This window comes from Diaphorina citri, unplaced genomic scaffold (assembly GCF_000475195.1).
Source record: "Diaphorina citri unplaced genomic scaffold, Diaci psyllid genome assembly version 1.1 scaffold278, whole genome shotgun sequence".
In the NCBI taxonomy this organism is placed as follows: domain Eukaryota; kingdom Metazoa; phylum Arthropoda; class Insecta; order Hemiptera; family Psyllidae; genus Diaphorina; species Diaphorina citri.
This window is the reverse complement of record NW_007377714.1, coordinates 99,047-119,894: the sequence shown is the minus strand read 5'-3', so window position 1 is coordinate 119,894 and position 20,848 is coordinate 99,047. Positions and strand designations below refer to the sequence as shown.

At 34.7% G+C, this 20,848-nt stretch overlaps 1 long non-coding RNA gene across 1 annotated transcript in view; it reads left to right on the top strand.

Annotated features, from left to right (window-relative positions):
• LOC113466488 overlaps window positions 1-20,038 on the top strand; it is a 33,936-nt gene extending 13,898 nt beyond the window's left edge. The window contains exon 2 of the long non-coding RNA XR_003390873.1: window positions 19,706-20,038. This is a non-coding gene — a long non-coding RNA (uncharacterized LOC113466488). The remainder of the gene's footprint in view (window positions 1-19,705) is intronic.
• Window positions 20,039-20,848: the final 810 nt, after the last annotated feature.

The following is a 20,848-nucleotide window of genomic DNA, read 5'->3' as shown; positions in this document are numbered from 1 at the left end:
CACTAATTTGCAAACAATTCTTTAGTAGATTTTCCTTTTTTATTTTCGCCGGCCTAGTTAGCTTGTGGGGTAATGGCCAAGGTCTAGTAACCAGGAGGGTGTGGGTTCAATCCCAGCCAGAGCATTGAAATTTTTTCCTCACTTAATTGAGGATTTATTATGGAGCTTTAAGGGTTGGGTGGTAGTGAACGCTTGTGGCATTATTCTCGCCCAGTGCTTACATACCTACCTTGTACTTTGTACTCAACAGTCTATTATAGTATTACTGTCATAAAATTTAAAAATTCTACTTGAGAGGTAGGTAACTGTGCTATTTCAGGAGTGAAATGGAGTAATGAAATCCGTTCTCTAGATTGTCATATCTTCTACTTTTTTCAACAACCAGTATTAAAATAAAATTATCTTAATTGAGTTTACCTGGGAAGAAACAACACACTTTGCTTATTACGACAGATGTTCTTGTACCATAGTATAATGTATGTAAAAACGGGGTGAATAGAAACGAAACTTCATGTTAAGGTTTGAAGATTTTTTTTTCTTCAATTTTCCTGCTAAAATTTGAAGTCTTATAATTTGGAAGCGTTTTTTTTTTTTGCCCACATTACATCTCTTAGAATTTTAGTTGGAAAAATAAATAATTTTCGAACCTTAACCTAAAGTTTCGTTTCTATTCACCCCACTGTTCCTATTCACCCCGTTTTACTGTATCTATTCTTCTAAGTGGGAAATTCAAACCAGGAAAACTAAAAACATGAATTGTGATGTAATGGTGCTGGTACAAATTATGGGACAAAGTGGGTTTGATGGAACAAAATGGGTACTAAATGATGGGCTTTGGTACAAATTCGCAGCAAAAGTTGTGGTGCTAACTTCACGCACCTAAAAGTGGAATGTCATTCAACCTGTCTTGTGTCTGTTGCCCCCCTCCCCCCAGCATCAAGAATGTATGTAATACCTAAAGTAAAATTGTGAATGAAAAATGAGCTACTAGAAAAACTTGCGTGAAACAATGTTAATTGATATAATAATGATTAAAGAAAAGAAATGTCTACACCGTACGTTTGTAGAGCTCAGGTCCAAATATGGAAGGGTAGTAGGGTACATAATTACATGTATGTATTTAATATTTACGGATAAATTTAATCATGACCAAGACCGCACCCCAAGAAATAGATAAAAAGTGAGATCTAGCCACAAAAACTTGACAAACTTTTGCCAGATTTGTCACGTTAACAGACTTTAAAAGGCTTCCTTTGCCCGTGGGAAGTTTCTTTCGAAAACACATACATATCATCCTGCTTCCGTCAGTACTAAGAACTTACATAGATCTGTTGTCGATTGGAGTACATTGGCAGAATGTCTACAAAAGTACTAAATCTCCTGGGACTTTGGGACACACACAATTAAAAAAAGAAATTCACATCCTAAATGTTTATGGTGTCGTAAATTTATACCAATTTGGATTTTTTTTCTTCTTGTTTCGTCAGGCCAATGGAATTGGACGATAGGAGGACCTGTAATTAAATTTATGTGTTTCTCTTCTACATATTTCACATGTTTGTAGTAAATTGCTTCAGTTCTCATCCTCAATGAGCAATATCAAGTCCAATGTTTATTTATCTTTGCTTTTAATCACAACGCCAAATATCTTCTTATTCCTTTCAAAATAACTCCCAAATCTTCCAATCCCAATTGGAAAACTTCTTTTTTTGAACTTCATCCTGCTTCCGTCATCCCGGAGTAAAGGGACTTTTCAGTCCTATACGAGCAGTATAAATAAGCACTATTATTATTATTTCTTTCTCAATAAATATTTCGAGCGTTAGATAAGCTTTTAATTAATAATAAAAAAAAGATCTTGGACAGAAAGTGTTTCAAATCATTAAGAAATTACTTAAATTTTTGCCAGGTTTGAGTAAAAATAATCAGGTTATTGTTTCAAATCATTAAGAAATTACTTAAATTTTTGCCAGGTTTGAGTAAAAATAATCAGGTTATTGCAATGCATTGCAGAATTCAAGTAGAACTTCAAATAGCTCCCATGGCGTAGTGGTCACTGCACTCGCCTTGCACGCGGGAGACCCGGGTTCGATTCCCGGCGGGGTCAAGAATCCTGAGTATTATGTAAATTTCTACAATACAAAACTCTATGAGCTATACCTATGCTCTTCTAAACTCCATTTCCGTTGGTAATGAAAATCTCTATTCATTTTAAAATTAGAAAAACATAATGATGTCTACTTGACAATTCTGATAACTGGAAACTGGATAGACATACCTACTAAGTTTTTTCTCAGTACATTGAACTGTGTTACGATGCGTACATTGTCACGGGATTGACAAGCCTAGAGGATTGATATAGACTCAAAAGAAAAGGTATAAAAGATGACGAAGATGTGGGTAGGATGGTGGATTGGGTGCAGTTAAAATGATTCAATTCAATACACATGCATCAAATTTAATGTAGAAGCAAATTATGTAAATTTCGAGATCACATGATTCAAGAAATTCATACGGACTGCATTTCAAAAGTCTATATTCCTTAGTTCATCCGGTTGCATATAGTGGCATCATGGCATCACGAGATCACAAAGTTAACACGAAACAAACATAAAAGTTAAATCTTCTTCATCTTTTACTGTACCTTTTCCTAACAATACATACTAGACGGTTTGGCTTGGCCAGACGATCAGAGTCAAATCTGATCAGAGATATGTAGCTTACAGGTAATGGAAGTGTCAACATTGACAGAACGCATTAGACCCCATTAGGGGACCCACAGACCTAACGAGATTATCCCACACACCTTTGTCGTTAAATATTAAGGTCTAGGAATGTAGAGACAGACATCATGACCCACAGACCTAACGAGATTATCCCACACACCTTTGTCGTTAAATATTAAGGTCTAGGAATGTAGAGACAGACATCATGTTTTAAAAATATTCGGAAGTTTGACGAACGACCGAGAAATTGAAAGATAAGGAATGGTTAGTGAAAAAAAGATGAAGTAGCCACTTGACTTATCTCGAATGTAGTCTTTAATACAACTTCATTTAAAGAAGAAAAAAAAAATGCAGAAGTTAAAAGGTTGATACCTAATAAAAATGAACATAAATCTCAAAGCTTAACAGACAAAAAAAAAAACACGTATCACATAGGTTAAAAGTTAATTCATACAACTTTGTTTTGCCCTTTTCTAAAAGGTAAACAAATACTCTTCTCCTTATATATACATTACACATATTCATAAAGCTGTGTTTTGAATCTGTACAGACCACTTCCAAGTACTAGGTTAAAGCAAAACATTTTGCAACCAATGTACATAAAAATAGATCATCATTAAAATCTATCGAAAAAAAGTAAAGAACATGGGCATATGGTACTAGGTTAAAGCAAAACATTTTGCAACCAATGTACATAAAAATAGATCATCATTAAAATCTATTGAAAAAAAGTAAAGAACATGGGCATTGCAGTTGTCCACTACCATCTGGTTGCAGTTTTTTGATCCGTTACAATCTGTATATTCTTATGAATGTATGTCTATTTGTCTATTTTGTGTGGTGCATCTGTATTTTATAATTATGGTGTTGTTCACATGTAGTCAGGTCACACTTGCGTGTGAGGACGGACTCCCATCATGTTGATAATAGCTGTCATCATTCGTCATTTCCAGGATATGCAGTATTGCTTTAAATGGTAGGAGGGAATTTGGTTACATGGTTATGTACATATTTCTACGCTGCTGAAAGATAATTTTATGGTTCACATATCTTCCTAGTAGCTCCGTCCCTGACAGATTCTTGTGCTATCACAACTTCTAACTTCTGATCATCAGGTTCAGAATATTAATTTCAAATTTCACGGCTCACTGGTCCCCATACACTTTATTAGATTCAAACAACCTGCATTCTCTTGCATTCCTATTGAGTTTGTTGTCGTCTGTGTTATTGACTTCAGTGACTCCACCTTTCCTGTTTTTACGATCCTTTCTTTCCTGAGTTCACTGAAATATGTTCAACTTGACCAGCAGCCTGGAGGACAAAGGGTTTGGCGTTTTCGCATGGCTAGAGCTACACTGTGGGAAAATATGCTAGTGGGAAAGAGATTATGTAATAGTTTTGCTTTTGCATGTGGATGTGTGTCCTGTGTAAGACCACTTTTTCTCCAAGCCAGGGAAAATATGCTAGTGGGAAAGAGATTATGTAATAGTTTTGCTTTTGCATGTGGATGTGTGTCCTGTGTTGTAAGACCACTTTTTCTCCAAGCCACCAATGAAGGTCCATACCAAATTTGGTGCTTTCCTGAATAAATGCAGCTTTTGGCCAAAATTGTGACGTTAGGCCACCCACTAAATGTTTTAATTTCAAATAAGTATAGTATCCATCCTACCATACCTATATCTGTTGATTTAAAGTTATGAAGCTAGAATACCCACTCGATTAACCAGCTTAAAGGAATTCTTTCAACCTGATTCCTGATTTATTTCAAAATTGCTCCATGATCCCATGATCTGAATTTAAGAGACCTGCTGCGGTGTAAAATATTTTGTTTGTCAGCACTATAAAAACACCTACAAGTTTGTGTTGGAAACAGATATCTTAATTTTCATATCGAAATAATTGGCAACGGTTTGTGAAGTGTGCAATTACTCAAAGTACTGATGTGTACTGCTTGTTGAACAGTGTTTATCAGGGGGCTCACTTAGGCTAGACTTGTTATTCAGTCTGGTTTTATACACAGGTCTTGGTAATTTCCAGGTATGCCCGAAATCTAGTATTCTTTAAATTTAGAATCTTTATCCAATCTTTTTGTGGGATTTTCTCATTTCTAAACTCCATTTTATAGTTCATTTTAATCTCTTCATTTTCCTCAAGTTTTGCCCCTGACTAACTTGTGTACTGGTAAAAAAAGTGAATACAGTCCTGTCTTTTTTATATAAAAAGAAATTTACTATTATAACTAGGTATTATCTATTTGACAATCTGACAAATTGTTCATATGAGAAGTTATTGAGTATAGTCACATGTTAGAATATGTTTCTCGTTTCTCTCTTCCATAAAAAAAAAAGTTTGTGCATTTGGTAATATTTCACTTTGTCTTCTGAACATGGGAAAATGTGGAAGGTACAGCTAATAACTCGATACATTCTCTGTCAACACCTATTTTATTGCCAGACAAGTATTTTCTACGGTTACATACTGATACGTAAAAGTAACAGGAAAATACTATTTCTTTTCACAATATAATCAATATACTTGTTCAAGCACAAAGATAAACTTGAAGAAAGAGAGAAAACTGTAAAATGAAAATGCGGAAAACTACTGATTCACTGTTACTTACACAGGTCTTGAACATGGGAAAATGTGGAAGGTACAGATAATAACTCGATACATTCTCTGTCAACACCTATTTTATTGCCAGACAAGTATTTTCTACAAGTACATACTAATACGTAAAAGTAACAGGAAAATACTATTTCTTTTTACAATATAGTCAATATACCTGTTCAAGCACAAAAGATAAACTTGAAGAAAGAGAGAAAACTGTAAAATGAAAATGCGGAAAACTACTGATTCACTGTTAACTACACAGGTCGAATATACCTGGTTCAAGCACAAAGATAAACTTGAAGAAAGAGAGAAAACTGTAAAATGAAAATGCGGAAAACTACTGATTCACTGTTAACTACACACTACACAGGTCGTGCAATAAAAAAGCTTGTGAAGGAAGTTTTGTTTGGGTCGTTGAACTTTGGCGCTGAGTAATATCAGCTTGCATGATGGGCTTTGTAACAATTTGACACCCGCGTGTCTAGGTAAAATAGGGTTCAAATAAAATCCAATTGCCTTTATGAAAGCAATTTTCATTGTTAAAGCGCCTAATGGAAAAAAAGCAATTTTGATAAAAACAACACGGGGTGTAGATCAACAACGACGGTCTACCCAACAATATTCATTGAGTTTTTATTGTTAGTTTTTACATTTAAGCCTTTGAATTTACGCGTGTCTAGGTAAAATAGGGTTCAAATAAAATCCAATTGCCTTTATGAAAGCAATTTTCATTGTTAAAGCGCCTAATGGAAAAAAAGTAATTTTGATAAAAACAACACAGGGTGTAGATCAACAACGACGGTCTACCCAACAATATTCATTGAGTTTTTATTGTTAGTTTTTACCACAGGCTTAAAGCCTTTGAATTTAACGTTGAAGAATTTCAGACTTTCTTGTGATAAGAACGCTATGGATATATCTAGTGATAAAGGGACACTATTTGCTGATTGAGAAAAAAAGCTACACTAAAAACTACAAAGAGTACTCGTGAAAATTACCGTAGCATCTGTACTTGTGTTTCATTGTTATGGTCCTAAACCTCCTAGCTGTTTGTATCATTAACCAAGTGTGAAATTGGCATGTCAAATTTCCTCTCTCATTAGGACGTTAAGCTAGAGTTGCTAGAGAAGCACGAAGAAGAAGTAGGTAGTTTGATCTTCTGATGATGATTCTGACAATTTAATGTTCACAAAGTACAGCAATTCTTTTGCCGACGTGGTTGACTGATTTTTCTTTTTGTTTTAAGCGTTCACAGTCTCAAATTTCACCTATGTAAAACAACATCAATTGTTGCTGAAGGCTTTGAAGACCACTAAACTTCAAGATAATGCTTTGAAAAAATATACATAGTTGAGACGTCCGCTGACCATATGGTAAAATATCTTTGTAGTAAAGAAGAAGTGATCCTGAAATGAGGAATTTGTCATACATCTTTATAAGTAAAGCTAGGAATTTGTCATGCATCTTTATAAATAAAGCTACTGAGGGTGACATGAGCTACTTAAATTTGTTAAATTTCATCCTGATTCAAAATGGTGGCGCATCAAAGTTATGCCTCTGGTCCCGTAAAAAGGACTGATCGAGACATGCGTGCCAGCAAAAAGGAAGACATTAATTTATTCTCCTATGATGAGAAATGTTAGCGGGATTGGCGGCAGCTTGAAACAAGTTTCGCTTTTATATTCTCTCAATTGACACAAATGCGAGGAAGATCGGCAACTTAGGGTGTACCAACTTTGGATTATTTTGAAATTTATTTGTTTCACATTTTAAAGGACACAGTTCATAAGGTAAGAAAAACTTGGAAGAAAATTTTACCAACTGATTCAATTTTTTTTGGCACTCATCTTTTTAAAAACCTGATTAATTTCGTGCAGGTATTCCGTGATAATGACAGGTAGCCGACTATTTGCCTAGCCGGATAATCTGCTGGATTATGTTTCTTAATAACACCTAGTGCAGAAGCTACATAATAGGTAATGGTTATCAAAAGCTAATGCCTTTAAATTAATGAATAAAAAATAATCCATGTCCTCAAGTGCTTTTGACACCACTAACAGAGCTTTTCCTAAATAAATATTTTATTCATAAAAAAGTGGGCGGTTATAGTGTGTAAAAGGGGGGACTTTGAGAGGGATTACGGGGAACTACTTAAGATATGGTTCGGAATGTTCGGATGTTTTCCTTATGATTATTGAGTGCCTGTCCTAATCACCCATTAGATAATTCAGTGGGTTCTTACGTTTCTTGTCCGATAATATAGTGGGTATCTTGTCATCTTGCTGTGGGTAGTTGTTTCTCAAATTCCTATGTGAGCTTTCTCAAGTCTCTTGTTTCCAAAGTGTTCACCTAACGTACCCTTATCTGTAGTATTATTTCGAGTGCATTCGGATTCTCAAAAAGAATGTCATGGCAGACTATCAAAATACCCGTGTCATGTGCGGCATACAAGTATTATTTCGAGTGCATTCGGATTCTCAAAAAGAATGTCATGGCAGACTATCAAAATACCCGTGTCATGTGCGGCATACATTTTGTATAGTGCATTCGGATTCTCAAAAAGAATGTCATGGCAGACTATCAAAATACCCGTGTCATGTGCGGCATACATTTTGTCATTGCAATTTCTATTGCTTCTCCATCTATGGAAAACATGGAGATAACCATATGTGAACGGACATTATATGATCGAACTTTTCCCAAGTACACGAGAATGCATAGACATAACTACATACATATGCCCATGTTCTTTACTTTTTTTCGATAGATTTTAATGATGATCTATTTTTATGTACATTGGTTGCAAAATGTTTTGCTTTAACCTAGTACTTGGAAGTGGTCTGTACAGATTCAAAACACAGCTTTATGAATATGTGTAATGTATATATAAGGAGAAGAGTATTTGTTTACCTTTTAGAAAAGGGCAAAACAAAGTTGTATGAATTAACTTTTAACCTATGTGATACGTGTTTTTTTTTTTGTCTGTTAAGCTTTGAGATTTATGTTCATTTTTATTAGGTATCAACCTTTTAACTTCTGCTTTTTTTTTTCTTCTTTAAATGAAGTTGTATTAAAGACTACATTCGAGATAAGTTAAGTGGCTACTTCATCTTTTTTTCACTAACCATTCCTTATCTTTCAATTTCTCGGTCGTTCGTCAAACTTCCGAATATTTTTAAAAAAAATCACTCTCTGTGTCACTTTAAAGCACGGGTTCCCAAACTTTCTCAAGCCACGGACCACTTTTGAATTTCATGATTTCTCGCAGACCACCTAGCATCCTTTGCTTGGACGTAATGTTGACAAGTTCAGAGAATCCCTTTTACACCGGGCATACGTGGCGTAAATGGTTAGCGCGTTGCTCATCAATCCATGCATCCTTGGTTCGAATCCCAGTTGAAGCTTTTTTTTCACATTTTTTTTTTTTACATATTGTATAAGTATTTTTTAAATACATTATAACTAAAAACTTATTTATTTTAAACAAAAGGTTGACTCGCGGACCACCTGAAACCTTCTGACGGACCACCAGTAGTCCGCGGACCACAGTTTGGGAATCCCTGCTTCAAAGAAACTCGGTAATTTCTTAAAATGTCTGAAACATTAATCAAAAAAGAAGAAAAAAAAACGAGAAAGTTGGATTATTTATTTTCATGATAGTCGGTATGTTACATTTCTTTGTTTTATCTCCCCAACTCGAAAAACCCTTTGTGCTCCAAAGAAGAGGAATCACACCCAAAACGTATAATGTGTTTCTGCGTACTCTCTGCATGGATATGTTCATTTTAATTCAATTGTGTCTCAAATTTAATAGTGGCCCTCCCACACAAAACGAACGTAGCGTCAACAACCCTTGGCTATCAGACCAACTCAAGTATCATCTCGATGTAATAATGTAGAGAAACTTATTAACACGCTATTATTTCCGAAATATTAATGTTGAAATTTACTAACACCAGGCCCTTGCTCTGCGAAGCTACTTACTTTGTGCATTGGGATTTTCTTTTTTTGCACCGAAAGAAAACAGTTTTCTTCTATACCAATATCCTCAAACAAACTCTTTGGGCACAAGAAAACTCTTCTAAGCTTTCTTTCCTTTCATCCAGAACTTTCTTTGAAAGAAAAAAAGTAAAAAGCTGAGAACTTTTTCAAGTCCTTGACAATGTTTTGACTAAATCCCTTACTGTCTAGGATCCGGTTATGTAGGCCATGAGGGTCCAAAACACCTATTGCCTTGATGTGTTTGGAATTTGGATTAAAATTTGGAAATCTTCCAGAGGGGACAAAATCCCCTTGACACCCTGGTCCTCAGTAGGTAGCAATGGTTGAGAACACTAATGAATACATAAATATTATGTAGCTACTAATAATATTTTTGTTTGCATGTCCCGCTACAATGCTGAGTCCTGAAAACATGTTCGGGGGGAAAATAGTCGAGATACATGTACAGTGTGTTTCCATTAATAATCAGACACACGGATCTACTTATTTTTATGAAACAAGTATGTAGAATTGTATGTAGATTGTAGATAGCCGTATAGGATGGTTTGTGCAAAGGAATAGTTTGTGCAAAATCCATTGTTCATTTGGGTAATAATCGAGATACATTGTAATGTCGCTTAACTATTTTTGGGAAACATTTACATTCGTAGACCGTGTTGAGTATCAGAGCAGAGAGAATCTTTTTTGTTACAAGCAAAATGATCCATTGTTCATTTGGGTAATAATCGAGATACATTGTAATGTCGCTTAACTATTTTTGGGAAACATTTACATTCGTAGACCGTGTTGGGTATCAGAGCAGAGAGAATCTTTTTTGTTACAAGCAAAATTCATGGTATCATATTTGCCATTGAATCCCAATATGCCATCCCTGAATAACCTACAATCCTGCAAAGGATTATACCTTACTTACTTATTACTTATTAGATACCTTGAAAATATGAAACAGCTACACACTGACATCCTGTATATGAGACTGTAAAAAATTAAAATAATAAATAAATAAAAAATTGATAATTTGCCAGAACAAGAAAGAATAACAAAAAAGTATAAACTGTAAAAAATTAAAATAATAAATAAATAAAAAATTGATAATTTGCCAGAACAAGAAAGAATAACAAAAAAGTATAAAAAAGTGGAATGTCATTCAACCTGTCTTGTGTCTGTTGCCCCCCTCCCCCCAGCATCAAGAATGTATGTAATACCTAAAGTAAAATTGTGAATGAAAAATGAGCTACTAGAAAAACTTGCGTGAAACAATGTTAATTGATATAATAATGATTAAAGAAAAGAAATGTCTACACCGTACGTTTGTAGAGCTCAGGTCCAAATATGGAAGGGTAGTAGGGTACATAATTACATGTATGTATTTAATATTTACGGATAAATTTAATCATGACCAAGACCGCACCCCAAGAAATAGATAAAAAGTGAGATCTAGCCACAAAAACTTGACAAACTTTTGCCAGATTTGTCACGTTAACAGACTTTAAAAGGCTTCCTTTGCCCGTGGGAAGTTTCTTTCGAAAACACATACATATCATCCTGCTTCCGTCAGTACTAAGAACTTACATAGATCTGTTGTCGATTGGAGTACATTGGCAGAATGTCTACAAAAGTACTAAATCTCCTGGGACTTTGGGACACACACAATTAAAAAAAGAAATTCACATCCTAAATGTTTATGGTGTCGTAAATTTATACCAATTTGGATTTTTTTTCTTCTTGTTTCGTCAGGCCAATGGAATTGGACGATAGGAGGACCTGTAATTAAATTTATGTGTTTCTCTTCTACATATTTCACATGTTTGTAGTAAATTGCTTCAGTTCTCATCCTCAATGAGCAATATCAAGTCCAATGTTTATTTATCTTTGCTTTTAATCACCACGCCAAATATCTTCTTATTCCTTTCAAAATAACTCCCAAATCTTCCAATCCCAATTGGAAAACTTCTTTTTTTGAACTTCATCCTGCTTCCGTCATCCCGGAGTAAAGGGACTTTTCAGTCCTATACGAGCAGTATAAATAAGCACTATTATTATTATTTCTTTCTCAATAAATATTTCGAGCGTTAGCTAAGCATTTAATTAATAATAAAAAAAAAGATCTTGGACAGAAAGTGTTCAAATCATTAAGAAATTACTTAAATTTTTGCCAGGTTTGAGTAAAAATAATCAGGTTATTGCAATGCATTGCAGAATTCAAGTATAACTTCAAATTTCCGAAACACGCCTAATAATGTATTCCCAATTGAATATTTCTTTTTGTGACCATGCCTGCTGCCCTAAAAAAAAGAAAAAAAAATGATGTCTGTCTCTACATTCCTAGACCTTAATATTTAACGACAAAGGTGTGTGGGATAATCTCGTTAGGTCTGTGGGTCCCCTAATGGGGTCTAATGCGTTCTGTCAATACTCTATGTTGACACTTCCATTACCTGTAAGCTACATATCTCTGATCAGATTTGACTCTGATCGTCTGGCCAAGCCAATGCGTTTGTTTACCGTCTAGTATGTATTGTTAGGAAAAGGTACAGTAAAAGATGAAGAAGATTTAACTTTTATGTTTGTTTCGTGTTAACTTTGTGATCTCGTGATGCCATGATGCCACTATATGCAACCGGATGAACTAAGGAATATAGACTTGGAAAAAAGACTGAGAGACTTGAAATGCAGTCTGTATGAATTTCTTGAATCATGTGATCTCGAAATTTACATAATTTGCTTCTACATTAAATTTGATGCATGTGTTTTGAATTGAATCATTTTAACTGCACCCAATCCATCATCCTACCCACATCTTCGTCATCTTTTATATCTTTTCTTTTGAGTCTATATCAATCCTGTAGGCTTGTCAATCCCGTGACAATGTACGCATCGTAACACAGTTCAATGTACTGAGAAAAAACTTAGTAGGTATGTCTATCCAGTTTCCAGTTATCAGAATTGTCAAGTAGACATCATTATGTTTTTCTAATTTTAAAATGAATAGAGATTTTCATTACCAACGGAAATGGAGTTTAGAAGAGCATAGGTATAGCTCATAGAGTTTTGTATTGTAGAAATTTACATAATACTCAGGAGATGTCATTTTGTGTTGAACAATATGTTGTTAATTTTACTATTATAGAAAGAGAGAGGCTCTTAATTTGAAACTATTATTTGAACGTGTCATTTTGCTTTTCTGAGATCTCACCCAATTGTGTCCTGATAGTCTAATGCTGAGCTCTAGTCCGCTAGTTAATGGTCATGTAATATACTCGCTAGCATGAGAAAAAGGAAAGTGGACAAATGTGTCTACTATTTCATCTTTGCAGTTGTCCACTACCATCTGGTTGCAGTTTTTTGATCCGTTACACTCTGTATATTCTTATGAATGAGGAAAGTGGACAAATGTGTCTACTATTTCATCTTTGCAGTTGTCCACTACCATCTGGTTGCAGTTTTTTGATCCGTTACAATCTGTAATTATATTCTTATGAATTTTGCAGTTGTCCACTACCATCTGGTTGCAGTTTTTTGATCCGTTACAATCTGTATATTCTTATGAATGTATGTCTATTTGTCTATTCTTAGGGAGTTGCCCCTAGGATCCTTGGGTAACTATTGTGTAATTTCTTGATCAAATTTTCTCAAAACTCTGAAGATCCAGTTTCTCGATAGATTCATTTTGCTTATTTCTTGGATTTCTTTGGCTGTTGCGAGATTGCCTTTCCTGATTTATATCACAAACAGTACATGGGCCCCTGGCCCCTAAATGAAATCTTGCAATAGCCTTAATTCGGGCCTCCCAGAATGGGAAGGCTGTAATGTGTCTAATGAGATTTACGGTAGGTAGAGCTTGATACTAGAGGTTTGTTATTCAGTGCTAGTGACATTCGTGTCGAGTAATGATGGCTGACTGTTTAAGTTGACACGATGAGAAGTTGACAGATATCAGAAAGAATCTTTGATTTTTTCCCAAGTTCTCTAAAGGTCAATTTCACCGTGATCTTTATATTCACATAGTTGTTTTCTACTCCAAGTTCTCTAAAGGTCAATTTCACCGTGATCTTTATATTCACACAGTTGTTTTCTACTCGTTTGAGATTTTAATGCCACAACTGACAACTCAAGTAATATGGTTTCCTTCCAGCGGGATAGATAAATCAAAAATCGTAGATATCAGAAAGAATCTTTGATTTTTTCCCAAGTTCTCTAAAGGTCAATTTCACCGTGATCTTTATATTCACACAGTTGTTTTCTACCCGTTTGAGATTTTAATGCCACAACTGACGACTCAAGTAATATGGTTTCCTTCCAGCGGGATAGATAAATCAAAAATCGCTCTTTCATACTCCTCGACAAATAAGGCACTTTTAGGAACAGCCTTACCATGTTTCTATACCCCTATGAAGAAAGCACGTTTCCAAGGATTGATTAGACTTGATGTTTTTAGTGGCCTTAGCGCAGCGTTTTACAAACGATTAAGTAGTAGCGAATTTGAAGATAAACAAGAACTGTTCTAATGATGTTTTCATGTTCGGAATCCTACAAACATTTAATTGGATAAAAACGTCTTCAATCAAAACTTTTTTTATCCGTTGTAAACAGTGTTGTGTGCAGCAAGCCAGTTCGCCTTGCATCTTGTCTGTATGTATTTATTTACCTTGGACTTGTTTGAGAACAATAATTAACCGACCTTACCCGACCATTCATGATGGAGAATAATGACATAATGGATAACTGATAACCGCATCATTCACAGGCTACTATTAGAATATAAAACAAGAACTGTTCTAATGATGTTTTCATGTTCGGAATCCTACAAACATTTAATTGGATAAAAACGTCTTCAATCAAAACTTTTTTTTATCCGTTCGTGTAAAATTGTAAACAGTGTTGTGTGCAGCAAGCCAGTTCGCCTTGCATCTTGTCTGTATGTATTTACCTTGGACTTGTTTGAGAACAATAATTAACCGACCTTACCCGACCATTCATGATGGAGAATAATGACATAATGGATAACTGATAACCGCGTCATTCACAGGCTACTATTAGAATATGCTTAAAGTTATTCGCTATTTTGTATTGTTAAGTCTTCAAGAATACTTGCGTTTTCCTTCAAATAGCGTGATTTTCAAATTTGATGTTGGATGTACTTGTAGATTTCAGTACTGATTTGGTGCAAAGTAGGTGCCAGTAAAACCTTTTACGAGTAGATAACAGTTTTTACCTTGTTCATGATAAGATTTTAAAAACTAAAAAAAAAAAATCTAGTCTAGTCTTTGTTTGTAAAACGCCTGATTCTGCTCAATATTCTCACATTTAACATTGAAAATGAATAGGTCGCCCACTTGATCGAAAAATATAACATTAATTTGCTTGTAAGTGTACACAAACATTATAGTTTGAGTTGTTTTGTAAAGATTGGAAATTTCGTAGGTTGATAATAACATTATGATTATTAAGGTTTTCATTTTAGTCAAAAACTTTGTACCTTCAATTCCATTGAAATGACCTTGAATTTCCCTAAAAATCTGTTTGAAACATACATAATACCAGAAAATGAAATTTAGGAAGTCTCTAATAAATTTCTTGTGTGCTGTCCTGGTTGGGAAAGGATTGTTTCATCGTACACTAGTAGTTCAGTGAACTGTACACCACATAGTATGTACCTAAAGAAGGTTTTCATCCTTTGCTACTCAAATGTCCTTTTTCTTTGAAAACACCAACTTTTAACTGGTAACCTATTGAGTGTGTGAGAGTCTGCGTCAACTTTGTTGTAGCCTTTCATCCTTTGCTACTCAAATGTCCTTTTTCTTTGAAAACACCAACTTTTAACTGGTAGCCTATTGAGTGTGTGAGAGTCTGCGTCAACTTTGTTGTAGCTTGCATTCCTCCTCTTTACGAGTCATCAAATGAGCAAAGAAACTCATATAGGAACTTGAGACTCAACAGGTTTCTTGTTCATCGTCTTCCTGCATAAGATCAAACCTTTCATTTGCCCATGATTGATTTTCTTGATGTTCCTACTGATTAACATTTTCTAAGACAAATCTATTGAGTGTGTGAGAGTCTGCGTCACCTTTGTTGTAGCTTACATTCCTCCTCTTTACGAGTCATCAAATGAGCAAAGAAACTCATATCATATAGGAACTTGAGACTCAACAGGTTTCTTGTTCATCGTCTTCCTGCATAAGATCAAACTAGGGATGGGATATTTGACTCTTTTTGAATATTCGAATACCACGATTCGATTCTTTTCAAATATTCGACTCAAAGAATCGACTCTAAAAGAATCGCGATTCTTTTGTAGGCGGGGGAGACTAAAATGGGGAATGAAAAAACAAAACTAAAAACAACTAAAATTGTAGTTGTACAGGGCACGGCAACGTAGGTACAACCTCGACTCTTCAAAGAATCGCGACTCTTCAAAGAATCGCGATTCTTTGAATTTAAGAATCGCGATTCACGATTCTTTTGAAATATTCGACTCTTTGAATCGACTCAGAGAATATTTACCCATCCCTAGATCAAACCTTTCATTTGCCCATGATTGATTTTCTTGATGTTCCTACTGATTAACATTTTCTAAGACAAATCACGTCCCCTGACCATTTTTTAACCCATCTTTGTAAAAAGCTGTTCCATCATTTGTTAAATGAGGAAAAAGATCTTCTCACAAGAAAAAGACATTTTTGCATATTTGGCACATGCCAAGTCAATGCTTTACTGAATAACACTGGGAACCTTGAAATTGTCTAATGTCTAGTTGATGGACGATTGGCTCGCTGTATGTACTTGTAGTGCTGATTGGATGAGCATGTCGGTTTGCCATATTGGGCTTCTCTGTGGTCAGATGGTCACTTGATGGAGCAGACTTGTGGTGGCGATTAACATGGCAATGTTATTTTCCGAGTTCATAGTTGACTTGCACTTGAAATGTCATTTTATTGTCACTCCATTGTTGGTGTATGAATAAACTATTGAAAGACAAAAATCAATATGTACTTATTGTCATTTTATTGTCACTCCATTGTTGGTGTATGAATAAACTATTGAAAGACAAAAATCAATATGTACTTATATTATAGACCTTAATATTTAACGACAAAGGTGTGTGGGATAATCTCGTTAGGTCTGTGGGTCCCCTAATGGGGTCTAATGCGTTCTGTCAATACTCTATGTTGACACTTCCATTACCTGTAAGCTACATATCTCTGATCAGATTTGACTCTGATCGTCTGGCCAAGCCAATGCGTTTGTTTGGGAAAATATGCTAGTGGGAAAGAGATTATGTAATAGTTTTGCTTTTGCATGTGGATGTGTGTCCTGTGTTGTAAGACCACTTTTTCTTCAAGCCAAAATGTTTTAATTTCAAATAAACATAGTATCCATCCTACCATACCTATATCTGTTGATTTAAAGTTATGAAGCTAGAATACCCACTCGATTAACCAGCTTAAAGGAATTCTTTCAACCTGATTCCTGATTTGTTTCAAAATTGCTCCATGATCCCATGATCTGAATATAAGAGACCTGCTGCGGTGTAAAATATTTTCTTGTTTGTCAGCACTATAAAAACACCTACAAGTTTGTGTTTGAAACAGATATCTTAATTTTCATATCGAAATAATTGGCAACGGTTTGTGAAATGTGCAATTACTCAAAGTACTGATGTGTACTGCTTGTTGGACAGTGTTTATCAGGGGGCTCACTTAGGCTAGACTTGTTATTCAGTCTGGTTTTATACACAGGTCTTGGTAATTTCTAGGTATGCCCGAAATCTAGTATTCTTTAAACTTGGAATCTTTATCCAATCTTTTTGTGGGATTTTCTCATTTTTAAACTCCATTTCATAGTTCATTTTAATCTCTTCATTTTCCCCAAGTTTTGCCCTTGACTAACTTGTGTACTGGTAAAAAAAAAGTGAATACAATCCTGTGTCTTTTTTTATAAAAAGAAATTTACTATTATAACTAGGTATTATCTATTTGACAATCTGACGTGGCTACTTCATCTTTTTTTCACTAACCATTCCTTATCTTTCAATTTCTCGGTCGTTCGTCAAACTTCCGAATATTTTTAAAACAGTTCACTCTCTGTGTCACTTTAAAGCACGGGTTCCCAAACTTTCTCAAGCCACGGACCACTTTTGAATTTCATGATTTCTCGCAACAATCTGACAAATTGTTCATATGAGAAGTTATTGAGTATAGTCACATGTTAGAATATGTTTCTCGTTTCTCTCTTCCATAAAAAAAAGTTAGTGCATTTGGTAGGTAATATTTCACTTTGTCTTCTGAACATGGGAAAATGTGGAAGGTACAGCTAATAACTCGATACATTCTCTGTCAATAAATAATAGCTTCATAGTTAAAATGTCGAAAAATAATGACCATTACGAAACCCGCATATTATGTTTACCCTTGAAGAGTTGCGCGGTTTCTTAGAATAATCCTCAGGTGATGGTTTTTTCATTGAGTTCTAAAATAATTACAGTAGGTCCTAAGATTAGGATAGAAATGGCATTAAAAAGAACACTTCTCAATTGCAATAAATAATAATTATACGTTTGGCATCGTCATAATAATGGCCTTTATTGTACACGAGAGATGGTTCTTGTGAAATAAAAAGTTGAGAGAAATCGCCGCTGTGCTAAACAAACACAATAACAGACGGATGTTCGTGGGTTGATGTTGAGATTCTAGGATTTCATTCATTCTTACCTTCATAATATTGGCCGCGGGAAGTCAACATTAATACATGATGCACTTTCGATAAAGTGGGTCGGTTTCGTGAAATCAATTTCAAAACTTTGGAAACTTCAACTTTTCCTGATTTTAGCTCTTTCAGTGAAATTTATTGACATTTCTGACTCATTTGTTTTCTTAAACATTTCCCCCTCTTTAGATTAGAAAATTTCATTTCATCTTGTTTTTTGTTCCAAAAACTTGTACATAGAACCACTGATTATGATTACTATTTTGTGTTCTCACTTTTGTTTGTTTACATTCTTTTTGAACTGAGTACCTAGACTGATTTGAGTCAAGTCCAAGAGGCCCTCATTTAGGTCCTTGTAATGACCTCACAGGTCAGAACTAAGTACCTACTTGATTATTTCAAACAAAAACAACAAACAGCACCAAACATGATTTATTTGATTAATGTCTTTCTAGTTTTTTTTTTTCTTTTAAGTAAAAGTAAACTAGCAAACTCATCATGGACGGGTATAGTATTCATTTTAAAGAAACTTCATTAGTCCACGTACACCTGATTTAGTGGCGAAATTTCAATTTGTCCGAACCACAAAGAGTTTCACTGAATTAACAATATTATGTTCATTTTTAATCCAGGTACTGACTGGTCTACTGTAGATGAAATGCCTGTCTTTGGGTATTTCTTTTGATAAGGGTACTTTCTGCGTTAGTTTCTTTTAAAGACAAGCATTTGTCTTCGCGTCGAGAAATCGCATCATGAACTTGGAGCCCATCGGCAGACTCGAGGCAAATTTATGAAATGTAAAGCAATTAAAATTAATCAGATTATAATTGATAACTGGTTGCAGTTAACCAAAGTGCACTTTGCAAATAAATATACAGACTTTTTCAACTTCAAAGACCTTGCCTACCACGAGCTTGTACCTTTCGACCGTATTCCCAACTGACACAGTAATCGACCGACAATAAAAGTAGCCAAAGTCCAACTTTCCGCATAGGGCGACGAGCTTGTACCTTTCGACCGTATTTCCAACTGACACAGTAATCGACCGACAATAAAAGTAGCCAAAGTCCAACTTTCCGCATAGGGTAAAATGTATTGTATGGTAATTTAATATACGTTTGCGTCTATTTAGTAGATTAGCTGAGCGGAGTTCTAATGCACTCTTCTTGTCTAAAACCATCCACTTTCTACCCATAAAAAAAAACTTGGTAAATTGTACGTAGTTTTTTTCACTATAATAATATGTAGGTACGTATTATTAACATTGCGGTGCACTTTAGATGCAATTGTTCCATTACATTTACATATGAAGATAATCGCGGTAACTTCACCGTTATTACAAGACGTATAGGTTCAGGTATTATTATGGGTATTATTTCAGTTAATAATTGATATTCATTCTTTCATTTCTCATTTGTTGAAAATACCTCTTTGGCCATGGAAGTCTAAATCGTGAATCGGAATACCCCATTTATTCTTTGAAATATTAATTCTTAATTTATTTCTTCTGTTACAGGTTAGTCCAGTTAATAATTGATATTCATTCTTTCATTTCTCATTTGTTGAAAATACCTCTTTGGCCATGGAAGTCTAAATCGTGAATCGGAATACACCATTTATTCTTTGAAATATTAATTCTTAATTTATTTCTTCTGTTACAGGTTAGTTGATGCCATTCAATCCACTTGAGACGGATGAAAGGAAATACTTAAATAATAAATCAAAAGCTGAGTAGACAAAAGAGGAAAGGAACAAAAGAAACTAAGGAGCAAGGTGGTAATTTAGATATCCATTATTTAAACAATGGAGCAAAGAAAATAGTGATAACCCTTAAACAAAGCTCGTCCATGACAAACTTAACATTTTCTTATCAGGTTATATCTATATTGTTAAGCTTTAAATGTCAAAGTTTTTGTGTTGTATTATAAGTCCCAACAGGTCAATTGAATTCACGCAAGGATAGTTAAATTATCAATATTATTTTATTAAGAGTTGGGGTTCGGATAGTCGTATTTTTTGCAAAACATTGAAGTTTTTTCACCATTGTCATATTCTTAACATGACAAACAATTTACAAATTCTTTGTAAAATCTTCTTACTGTATTCAAAGTTGCTGTAGCGCAGATATCTGTACATAATTACATAAGCATTACGTACCATAATGCTGCTTAGAAGTTAGAACTGACACTAGTGTCACACTTCACAATTGAAAATCAGCATCAAGCGATGAAGCCTCATGTTCAGATTTTCTTTACACTGTAGAATGTAGAACTATGTGGTATTGGCCCAGAGACAAATCTTGCTTATCTTGCCATCATGGCAATGACTCAAAAAACATCTGGTATACAAGGAATGAAGAAATTTCATCCTTTGCTACTCAAATGTCCTTTTTCTTTGAAAACACCAACTTTTAACTGGTAGCCTATTGAGTGTTCATGGCAATGACTCAAAAAACATCTGGTATACAAGGAATGAAGAAAGTCATACAATTAATCCTTACACCATAACAGTAACAGTCGTACAAGTATTAGGCTATACTATTTCAATAAACTCACACGTTCACCATATTAGGAGAAAATTTGAGAACCCAAAGAACAAGTCATGCTGTCTCCCGCTTGAGGCAATGCGAAACATACTTAGGGAGATCATAAACATACTTGTTACAAGAGTCCTATCAAAACAGTGAGAATTTATAGAAACCGCTCTAGGCAACTTTAAACTTTCATTTAGAAGAAACAACTTGGAACTTGATAATTAATTGATTGGTAACCGTTGATAATGCGTTGTAATAGTGCAACATTAGT